The following is a 12,609-nucleotide window of genomic DNA, read 5'->3' as shown; positions in this document are numbered from 1 at the left end:
TTCCTGACTGGCCACAGACCAGTACTGGAGGTGTGGAGACCCCTGTAGTAGGCCACAGGACCAGCTTAACCACATAACTCATGTGCTATAATCTTGATTGATGATTTTCACTTGGGTCTGGTTGGCTCCAAACCTCAAGTTCTTCCATTGTTTACTACTGCCTCAAAAAAGGACAATCGGGGCTATTCCATTTGACTTAGGATACAACTATAACCAAGATTCATGTTTCATTATCATTTTATTAAAATTGGTAATGTTCTAGGGCCAGCAGGTGGCATGGTGGTTAAGGCAGCTGGACTCCCACATGGCTGACTGCAATTTGAGTCCCAGACCTGACAACTTGCTTTCTCACTTTTCTTCTTCCTCTCTGTCTCTCTCTGGTCAATTTAAAAAAAAAAAAAGAGAACATAATAATAATAATGAATAAAACTAAAGAAAAAGAAATTGGTAGTGTTCACATTATCTTTAACCTTTATTTTGGAAATGGTATGCCTGTAAAACACCAACTAAACCTCTGAGTTGTTTAAACTGGTTCTGGGACAGGCAGGTGGTGTGCTGACTGAGTGCTGGACTCCCACATGGCAAACCACGGTTCGAGTCCCAGACCTGGTAGCTACTTTCTCACTTTCCCTTTCTCTCTGTCTCTCTCTGGTCAAATTAAAAAATAATAATAACAAATCAAATCAAATAAATAAATAATTCTTAAAAAAAAACAGAAGAAGAAGAATCTGGTTCTATGAATCTGGGGAGTTTGTTCACATAACCACGTCCAACCATGGGAAACCGTGTTGAAACAAGTGGCTGTCCAAGGGGTTCTCACAGCTAGAAGAAAAGACTCCAATGCTTACAACACAAAATAATAATAAATGTTTGAAGTCATGGTTATGTTTATTGCCATGATGTGATCAATATACATTGCACACATGTATTTAAAAAACCACACTGTACCTCATAAATATATGCAACTATTATATGTCCATTAAAATTATAGTAAAAATATATATAAAATGTTAGGGGAAAAAAAGAACTCTCTTGCAATGAGGATACCATTGCTGAGAAAATGTTAAAAGCATAAAGGAAACTATCCCTCAGTTATAGAACATTTCAATGCATCTGAGTGGAATTGGAAATGTGTGTACTGTTCTGATGGGAGTTCATCTCTGCATGTCCAAAGTTGTTTAGGCCATTTTGGTCCACGAACACTCCCAAATGTAACTAAAATCCAAAAATTAAATGGTTCATAGTCTTTTTTTTTTTTCAAATTGTTTCACTACAGCCTGCTACTGCTCTAGTCTATTCAAATAGTACCACACTGATTTGAAAGAAGGAAATATTTGATGTATTTCACTTATAAAGCCAATGATTTTATTCTGAGTGCCAATATGTGGTAGATTGATTCAATGATGAATAAGCACCATCTCTTCCCTTAAGGAACTTTAATCTTTAATTCATAAGGTGCTTCTAGAATTCCATAACAGTAATAACAACAGCTTCTTTATATGAATGCATTATAGTTCATTTGAACTTTACCATAATTCTAGGGTAGGCAGAGCAGGTCTTGTAATTTACATATTACAAATAAGAAGCCTGAGGATGAGAAAATATATGGGTTTTCCCCAAAGTCCCACAACTGGTAAATAATAGACCTGAGATTCAAGCCCACTTAATCTAGAGGTTCCTTTTATGAGGTTGTGTGCTCTATAATCCGATTGGACACTTGATACTGCTTGAAGATACAGTTTTTTGTGTCTAGTACTTCAGGGTTAGCATAGGTTTGCAGCCTATGATCTATGGGTCATATCTGCTGCCATCTGTTTTTAAAAATAAAATTTTATTGGAACACAGCCACCACGCTCACCATTTACGTATTGTCTATGGTTGTCTTTGGACTACAGCAGCAAAGTTGAGTAGCTATGATATAGACTAGATAGCCCACAAAGCCTGAAATATTTCTGGTATTCTACAGAAAAAGTTTGCTGACCCCTGGTCTACAAAATAAACCTAACTTGTCTTCCCTTTTTGATGGCTATTTTTGGCCAGGGTTACAGGTCAATCTGAGACCAGAATCAGGGTTCAATTGGGGGCCACTGAAGATTATAGTTCCACAAATTCTACCTTGCCTAGGGCTTTTCTCCATCTGCTTGACCTCAAAGATTGCCATGTGTCTCCACCTCTTCCGGTACGACTTGGAGAGGGCCCCCCCAAAGAGCATATGACTTCATATCCAAAGGAGGAAAGAATGTGCATAAACAAGAACTTGATTTGCCGGAAGACTGCCCTCACTGACCCTATCTTATAGCCATGGCACATTCCATTCGTTGTACGTAGCATCTAACTCAAGAGGAGGCTGCCCCAATGACTTGGTTTGAAAGCCAAAATGACTTTCTAAGAACAACCCTGTGTCTTTCCAACTGTGTCTGAATTTGAAACAAGTTCTCCTTTTATTTTGTGGTTCCATTGGAAGCCCAAGTGATCCCCATGATTTGCATATTTAAATGGTCAGAGCTTCCAGTTATATGCCCATACTTTTCTGTTCAATGTGCCTTTTCCAACACCCTCCAACCAGTTTGATTCTATCAGTGAGAGCCTTTATGTCTGCCACCCTGGAGTCCATCAGTTTGGTTAACAGTTCCTATAGTACAGCAGTCTCCAACCTTTTTGGCACCAAGGACCAGTTTCATGGAAAACAATTTTTCTATGGGGGGGGGGGCGGTGTGTGCACATGGTTTGTGAGTGCACAACCTAGATCCCTCGCATACACAGCTCACAATAAGCTTCACACTCCACTGAGAATCTAATGCCACCTCTGATCTGACAAGAGGTGGAGTTCAGGTGGTAATGTGAGCAATGGGGAACAGATGTAAATCCAGATGCTAGGCTACCCACCACTTATGTCCTGCTGTGCAGCCCAGTTTGTAACAGGCCTCAGACTGGTACCAGTCCACGGTCCGGGAGGTGGAGACCCCTGCTATAGTAGGCCCTATGTTTCCTCATTGATGCTAGACAAACCAGCATGGCCTGAGGGAAGAGAAGAGAGCTATTTAATCCAGGCTTCACATTGCGAAGGCTTCAAATTCAGACTTTTGGCATCATCTACTAAAATACTACACCTGGAGTCACCATGCTACAGTGGTGGGATTAACCTCAACCTTGGACTGTGTTACTTAGAGTCTACTTAAGACTCAATCAATGTTGCTTTAGAACTCAAGTAATAATTTGTGAGTAACATTTACTTTAGTCTATTTGGGCTGCAATAATACGACACTTTACACTAGGTAACTTATAAACAACAGAATTTATTGCTCACAGACTGGGAAAGTCCAGGATCAAGGTGCCAACAGATTCAGTGCCTGATAGGGGGTTTCTGCCTCATAGATGGCATCTTCTTGCAACACTGTTATGGGACAAGGGGAGAGCTCCTCCCTTCTACCCCTTTTGTAAAGGCACTGATCTCATTCATAAGGGTGAAGACCTCATGACTTAATTGCTTCCCCAAAGCCCTCTCTCTCTCTCCTTTTTTTTTTTAAGTTTTTTACCATAGGGCAAGTACACCTGCCAGAAAGGAGAGTGACAGAGAAACAGTGGGAAAGAAATTAAGAAATCACCCCTCAGCAGGGATAGCCAAGCTGAAATCCCTTCTCCTCCATTCTCCTCTTGGGATTTTGGGCACTTATGTACATGCACCCTGTGTGATTTTCAAGCCGCCAGGTACAGGACTCAAACCACAGTAATGTGGGAGTCCAGTATCTGAACCACTATGCTACCCCAAGGCCTCTTCTCTTAATATTATCACAACATGGGGCCAGCAGCTGGCATAGTGGTTCAGATACTGGACTCCCACGTGGTAGATCGCGGTTCGAGTCCTGGACCTGGCGGCTTGAAACTCACACCAAGCACATATGGATGCATGCTCAAAATCCTGAGAGGAGAATGGAGGAGAAGGGATTGTGGTGTGGCCATCCCAGTGGGGTGGGGGGGAGATTTCTTGCCTTCTGTATCTTTGTCTCTCCAGAAAGCACACATGCCCTATAGTAAAAATCTTCCTCAAATATATATATACATATATGTATATAATCACATCATATACTAGGTTCCAACTTAGAAATTTTGGGGAGACACCAACATTCAGACCATAGAAAAATTATATAATTAAATTTTTACTTTTGTGGTTTAAAATGTTCATTTCTGAAATGTAAACATCTTAATATACTACAACTTGTTTAACACTGCTTTATAACTTCATATTTTCATTTATCAGGAGTTTTAAAAAATAGAAGAGGCTTGACCTTCCTTTGACTTCCAGAAGCCTGATGCAGATTAATTAAATCAATAAATTGGACACCAATCTTTTCTTTCTTCTTCTTTCTTTCTTTCTTTCTTTTCCTTGCATTTTTGCCATAGGGCATATGAGCTTTCTGGAGAGGGAGGAAAAGTAAGAAATCACCCTCTGGGGGGATGGCCATGCCACAATCTTCTCCATTCTCTTTTCAGGATTTCAGGCACACTCACTCACATACATGCCCAGTGTGTTTTTCAAGCCACTGTGTCTGGGACTCAAATTACAGAGTCTACCATGTGGGATCCAATGTCCTAACCACCATGCTACCTGCTGACCCAGGCACTAATCTCTTCTAACAACATCCCTGAGTTGTTAATTATATATGTTTGCTTCCCGTGGTCATATTCCACATTATCTGTACATCAGAAGGACATTGGACATCTATGTACATTGACAAAGGTCAATGAGGAGGACCTTCTGCCATTACAGAGGTCATCACCCTCTCTGCATCTCTCTCCTGAAAAAGGGAAGAGAGATGAGCCCCCAGAGCAGAGCTTATTTTAAAATTTCAGACAAGGGACAATTCAAGAACTGCCTCCTGCACCAACGGAAGCAAAGTCTCAACTCCATCACACACAGTCAGACCCCAATATCGCACACACTCAAATATCAGGGGGTAAGCTACAAGCAGAATTGCCTGCCAGTCACTGATTTGGCATGGCCCAATGTTCCCTACAAAGCATATACAAACACACAAGTACATATACACATGCACACATATATGTCAAGAGTTTAATTAAAACTGTTTTTTTCCCTATGATAGAGAGCATACATGCATGAATGAGAGAGAGAAATACCCCAAAAAGGGTTCCTTTACACCGTGACTTCCCCTTCCCAGCCCCCCAGCTCCTCAGGATCCTGGGCACCCAAGCACATAGGTGAACCTAGTCCGACCTGGGGACCCAAATCCCCAGTCGCCAGCCTCCAGCATTGCAGAGCCCCCTGATCTCACTGTGCCATAGTAACTTAGCCAGAATTAACAATGGTCTCTGAAGATAAGACAGAAGCTACTGCATCTTTGTATGATCTGGTGAAACCCAGGCTTAAGGGGTCACTGGGAGTCGGAGTATTTGCGGGTTTAATAAACTTTCATTAGGTTGCCTGGATACCCAGGACTGAAAGAGCTGAATGAAGTAGCTCTTCTATGACAGGCTCACAGAGCAGCGGGGGAGGGCAGGTCAATATCAGTCAGACCACAGAAGTGCCGTTTTAGAAATGAAAACCAAGGGCAGCCGTAGTTCCAAGAGGAAACAACAAATCGGAGCTGAGAAGACTTCATCCAGAAGAAGCAATATCTAGGCTGGACCTTGAAGACTGGTATTCTGAGATGGTTTGGTTCTGTGGGCTGGTGGTCATGGCAGCTGATTCCCACATGGCCAACCACATAGATCAAGTCCCAGATCTGGTGGCTCAAAAAACATATTGGGCGTGTGTGTGTGTGAGTGTGTGTGTGCCCAAAATCCTGAGAGGAGAATGGAGAAGAGGAGTTTGCAGTATGGCCATCACCCCAAAGGGGTTGCTTTCTCATTTTCTTTTCCTCTCTCTCTGTCTCTGGAGAATACACATGCCCTATAGCATTTTTTTTTAATTTTTAAAGAAAGGAAACATGAGGGACCAGCAGTTGGCATAATGGCTATGTCACTGGACTCCCATATAGTTGACCATGGTTCGAGTCCTAGACCCAGTGGCTTAAACTCACACCAGGTGTGTGTGAGTGTGTGCCCAAGAGCCCGAGAGGAGAATGGAGGAGAAGGGATTGTGGCGTGGCCATCCCCACTGGGGGGGGATAATTTCTTGCTTTCTGTCTCTCTGTCTCTCTCTGTCTTTCTGGTGAGCACATGGGCCCTATAACAAAAAATCCTCTCCCCAAAAAAAGGAAACATGAGCACTTTTGGGTGGAAAGGAGCAAGTGGCCTTATTTTTATCCCAGTGACTCTCAAGCCTACAGGGTTATCTGAGGCATTTGGGGAGACTTAAAAATTATAAACTTCAGGACCACAAGATGGTGTGGTAGTTAAGGTACCAAATCCCACCTGGCTGACTCTGAGGTTCAAGTCCCTGACCCAGCAGCTTGAAAGACACTCTGGACTCATACATGCATGCCCAAAATCCCAAGAGGAAAATGAAGAAGAAATTGTGACTTGGCCTGCCCCTCCGCTCCCCACTTTCTCACTTTTCTTCTCTCTGTCTCTCTCCAGTGAGCACACCTGCTCTATGGCAAAAATCTAAATACATTTTTAAAAATTGCAGACCTCTACAGCTATCCCAGAGAAAGTCCGATGTAGAGACCAAAACTCTGTAGCACGCTAAGTTCTCTCAGGTGAGTCTAATGATTTGCTGGGTTAGGAACCACAGGTGTGACCCAAACCCCCACTTCACACCCACTTTCTCTAGGTGAATAACAGTGTTCAGTACTTTCTCCCTACAATAAAGAGGAAACGAAAACTCTGTGGTCTCTAGGCTGACTGCCCAGGTGAAATTTCGGTTCTGCTTTAGAAAGGCAAAAGGCACCTAAGACCTGAGGTGACCCACACATTCAAAGCAGAGGCTATGCAAGGTTGTTACGAGTACTTTCCACCTGTGGATGCCACCACCGCCAGGATACAGTGAGGAAGAAGCAGTCTGGCCAGGAGAGTGGCCCATGAGTAAAAGTCCCAATGGTATACCTCAGAATACAGACCCAGTCTCCATGAACCTGACTGTGATGCCCACACTCACCAAAGGATTCTCGCTGACATCCTTGGTTGTAACCTTGGCTGTGTATTTGGGAAATCAAGGGCTGACTTAGTTTAAAAATGAAGCATGGGGGAACCAGCAGTTAGCATAATGGCTATGTCGCTGGACTCCCACGTAGTCGACCGCGGTTTGCGTTGCGGACCCAGTGGCTTAAAACTCATGCCAGGCGCGTGTGCGTGCATGCCCAGGATCCCGAGAAGAGAATGGAGGAGAAGGGATTGCGGCGTGACCATCCCCCCTGGGGGGTGATTTGTCGCTTTCTGTCTCTATGTCTCTCTGTCTGTCTGACGAGCATACGCGCCCTATAGCGAAAAAAAATCTCTCCAAAAAAAAAAAGAAAAATGAAGCATGGGATTGGGACCAGCAGACAGTGTAATGGCTATGTTGCTGGACTCCCATGTAGTCGACTGTGGTTTGAGTCCCGGACCCAGAGGCTTAAACTCACGCTGGGCACATGTGCGTGCATGCCCAAGATCCCAAGAGGAGAATGGAGGAAAAGGGAGTGTGGCATGACCATCCTCCCTGGGGGGTGATTTGTCACTTTCTGTCTGTCTCTTTCTTTGTGGCGAGCACATGCACCCTATAGCAAAAACCTCACACACACACACACACACAAAAAGAAGCATGGGTGAGCCAGCAGATGGCATAGCAATTGTATCACTGGACACTCATTTGACCAACTGTGTTTCAAGTCCCAGACCCAGTGGCTTCAAACTCAAGCCAGCACATGCACATGCATGCCCAAGATCCCAGGAGGAGAATGGAGGAGAAGGGATTGCAGCATGGCCATGCCCCCTGGCTTGTGATTTCTCACTTTCTCTCTCACTGTCTCTGTCTCTCTCTCTAGTGAGCACATGCGCCCTAAGGCAAAAAAAGAAAGAAAGAAAAAACTCTATTTAAAAAGAAGAAGAAAAAGAAGCATGGGGTGGGCCAGTCCATGGTGTTGTGGTTAAGGTGTCTGAAATTCCAAAAGGAGAAATGGAGAGAAAATGGATTGAAGCATTAACACCACCATGGGGGTGCTTTCTCTCTTTTATGCTTTTTTCCCCTTCTCTCCTCTGTCTCTCTCTGGCAAAAGCACATGTCCTCTACCAAATTAATTTTTTTTTTTTAATTAAGCATGGGACCAGCTCTGTGACCTGGAGGTTAAGGCAGCCAGATCCCACATGGCCTACCCACAGTTGGAGTCCCAAAATCTGCAGTTTGAGAAGCACACCAGGCACGTATGCATGTGTCCCCAAAATCCTGAAAAGAGGGAGAACTGGAGGAGAAGGGATTATGGTGTAATCACTTCCCATGGAGTTACTTTTTCCTCTCGCTGTCTCTGTGTCTCTTTGTTGAACAAACACACCCTCTAGCAACAAAAGAAAAAAGAAAAAGTAAAGAAAAAGAAGAATATTTCTGGGACAACAGCAAAGCATGCATGTGTGCATTTATTCATACACAGGACAGAAAAAAGAAAAAAGAAACTTTCTAACCATGAACATTGTCTATCTCTCCATTTATTTAGCTCTTCGTTTTCTTTCATTAGAGTTTTAGTTCTGGTATAATTCTTTCCTCATATAGAGCTTGTACTCATTTTGTTAAATTTATACCTAAGGATTTCTTTTTCTTTTCTTTTTTTTCAATTTACCAAAAGGTGTATGTACTCACCAGAGACAGGCAGAGAGGGGGAAGGCAAAGGAGAGGGAGAGGGAGAAAACACCTCCCCCCAACAGGGCACAGTCATGTCACATTCCCTCTTCACCTCTTCATCCTGTCAGGATTCTGGGCACACACGCAGCCATGCTAAACTGCGAGGCCCAGGAATTGAACAGCATTTGTCAGCCATGTGGCATCTAGCTCCCTTAATCACTAGGCCATGGGCCTGGCCCAGGATTTTCGTTTTTTAGGTACTAATGTAAAGGGTAATGTGTTTTTAATTTGAAATTCCACTTTTTCATTGCTAATATACAATTAAGTTATTGACTTTCGTATGTTCACTTTGTATCCTACAACCTTGCCATAATCAGTCACTAGTTCTAGGAGGTTTTTTGTTGATTCTTTAGGAGTTTCTATATAGACCATCATGTCATCTGTGAAAAAAGGAAATTTATTTCACCCCAATCTGCATATCCTTTATTTCCTTTCCCATTGCACTAACTAGTACTTCCAGTACAATACAACAAGTGTTGAGGGAGGACATCCTTGGCTTGTTACTGATCTTAATGGAAAAGCTTCATGTTTTTCACCATTAAGTCTGAGTTAACTGCAGGGTTTTTGTAGATGGTCTTCATCATATTAGGAAAGTTCCCCTCTATTCTGAGTTTGATGAGAATTTTTACTCATGAGTAGGCTTTGAGTTTTGTTAAATGTTTTTTCTGTATCTATTGATATGATAATATAGGTTTTTAAAAGTACATTTTTGCCATAGGGAGTGCATGCTCTGCTCACCAGAGAAAGACAAAGACAAAGTAAGAAAGCAACCCCCCTTCCCCCCGCCCCCGGGAGATGGCCATGCACGTACACGTACCTGGTGAATTTTTCAAGTTACCAGGTCTAAGATTCAACTGCACAGTTGGACATGAGGGATCCAGCACCTTAACCACCATGCTACCTGCTGGCTCCAATAATGTGGTTTTTAATTTTTTTAGCCTATTGATGTTATGGATTACATTCATTGATATTTGAATATTGAAATTGTCTTGCATAACTGAGATAAATTCCACTTGGTCATAGTATATAATTTATTTTATAGATTGTTAGATTCGGCTTGCTGCTATTTTGTTGAAGATTTTGTCACCTATGTTCATGAGAGATATTGATCTGCAGTTTTCTTTTGGTAATGCCTTTGTCTTATTTGGCACTTTAATAATGTTGGCCTCATAGAATGAACAGGAAATATTCTCTCTTCATCTATCTTCTGGAAGAAATTGTACACATTTGGTATAATTCCTTTCTTAATGTTTAGGAGAGGGGCCAATGGGTGGCATGGTAGTTAAGGCCCTGGATTCCCACATGGCCAACTGTGGTTCAAGCCCTAGGCCCAGCAACTTTAAGATCATGCTGGGCACATGTGTGTGTGTGCCCAAAGTCCCAAGAAGAGAATGGAAGAGAAGGGATTGTGGCATGGCCATCCACCTAGGAGATGATTTCTCACTTTCCCTCTCGCTGTCACTCTCTGTCTCTCTCTGGAGAGTGCACGTACCCTATGGCAAACAAAATGTTTAGTAGAATTCACCAGTGAACCCATATGGGCCTGGTGCTTTCTGTTTTTTAAGGTTATTAATTACTTACTCAATTTCATTAGTAGATATAGTCCTATTCAAACTGTTTATTTCTTCTTGTGTGAGTTTTGGCAAATTGTGTCACTCAAGAAGTTCATTTAATTTAGGTTATCAAATCTGTAAGCACAGAGTTGTTAGTAATATTCATTTATTATCTTTTTTATGTCAACTTAATCTTTAGTAACATCCTCTTTCATGGCAGGTATTAATAATTTGTTTCTCTATTTTTTTTTTTTTAGTTGGCCTGGTAGAGGTTTATGGATTTTATTGATCATTTCACAGTTAGCTTTGGTTTTATTGGTTTCCTCTATCAATTTCTTGTTATCGACTTTACAAATTTCTTTTATAATTCTATCTTCTACAATTTTAATTATTTCTTTTCTTTTCTTTTTTTTTTTTTTTTGAAGAGATTTTCACTGTAGGGCGCGTGCACTCACCAGACAGACAGAGAGAGACATAGAGACAGAAAGCGAGAAATCACCCCCCAGAGGGGATGGTCACGCCGCAATCCCTTCTCCTCCATTCTCCTCTCAGGATCTTGGGCACGCACGCACACGCGCCCGGCGTGAGTTTGAAGCCACCGGGTCCGGGACACGAACCGCGGTCGACTACGTGGGAGTCCAGCGACATAGCCATTACGCTAACTGCTGGTTCCCATTATTTATTTTCTTATGCTTACTTTAATTTGCTCTTCTTTTCTAGTTTCCTAAGGTAGAAGCTTAGATGATTGATTTTAGAATTTTCTTCTTTTATACTTTTATGACTTTCAATGCTATACATTTCCCTCTAAGCACTGCTCTGCTGCATCCCAATTTTGATGTTGTATTTTCATTTTTATTTATTGGAAAATAGGTTTAAATTTCTCTTGAAATTTTTCCTTTGACACTTGTCTGTTACTTAATCTCCAAGTATTTGGAAATCTTTTTCATCTATTTTTTTGTTATTGGTTTCTGTTTTAATTTTATTGTGGTCTAAGAGCAGACATTGTATAATTTCTTTTTTTTATACTTGTGAAGTTTCTTTTTTTAATTTGTTTAAGGCCCAGAAAGCAATCAGTTTTTTGTTTTGTTTTGTTTTATTATTTATTTAACTTTATTTATTCATTAATTTGACCAGAGAGAGATAGAGAGAGAGAGAGAGAGGGAAAGGGAGAAAGGAAGCCACCAGGTCCAGGACTCAAACTGTGGTTGGCCATGTGGGAGTGTCCAGCACCTTAACCACCACGCCACCTGCTGGTCCCTGTGATCAGTTTTAAAATGTGTTTTCCTTTATTTTTAATAGAGCATGTGCACACACACACACACACATAAGATTGAGAGAACTCTAAGAGGTAGGCGGTATTATTATCCCTGTTTTATAGATGAGAAAGCTGATACTCAAAATATGAAAATGACTTGACAAGATCACACAGGTAGAAAGTTGTAGAGCTAAGAGTAAAACCAGGCCGTCTTCTGACACCAGGCAGGGCTGTTGTGAGGACTTCGTGAGGTACAGAGTATAAAAGTATTGACCAGAGAGCTGACTCATAGATGGTACTTGACACACATTAACTGAAACTCAGTTCTACCCAAGTGGAGTGAGACCTTTTAAGAAACACTAAGTACTCGATAAATTATAGTGAGGGACTTCTGTCTTGGCATGTAAGGAGCTTAGAAATCACCTCTCTGTCTTTATAACAAGTTAAAAGCCAGACAAACTGAAAAAATCAACATTTCTTAGAACCTTCAGAGAAGTGTGGTCATGGAGCAAACTCCTGCACCCAAACCAGATAGACAGGTGGATAAACAGAGGCACAACTTGCCAGAGCAGAAACCTCAGTGGGAACCAGCTCAGGGATAGGACAACTTGCAATGCAATTGATGAATCTGTGGGGGAACAGAGTTACAAACTTCGTGGAGACTAGTCATAGTGGTGCCCTCTGCATTCTGGTGAGTTTTCTCTAAAGGAGCTCTTTGAGGTTCTCATTGAACTCCTGGAGGTAAAACTCACCAAAGCATAAAGGTGCCCCCATGGGGGACCAGCAGATGGCGTAATGGCTACATCACTGAACTCCCATGTAGTTGACCACAGTTCGAGTCCCGGACCCGGTGGCTTAAACTCACGCCAGGCACATATGTGTGCGTGCCCAAGATCCCGAGAGGAGAATGGAGGAGAAGGAATTAAGGTGTGGTCATTTTCCCTGGAGGCGTGATTTCTTGCTTTCTGTCGAGCGCATGTGCCCTATAGCAAAAACCTCTCAAAAAAAAAAAAAAAAAAAGCCCACATCTC

This window comes from Tupaia chinensis, unplaced genomic scaffold (genome assembly GCF_000334495.1).
Source record: "Tupaia chinensis unplaced genomic scaffold, TupChi_1.0 Scaffold000561_1, whole genome shotgun sequence".
Classification (NCBI taxonomy): domain Eukaryota; kingdom Metazoa; phylum Chordata; class Mammalia; order Scandentia; family Tupaiidae; genus Tupaia; species Tupaia belangeri.
This window is presented reverse-complemented; position numbering follows the sequence as displayed.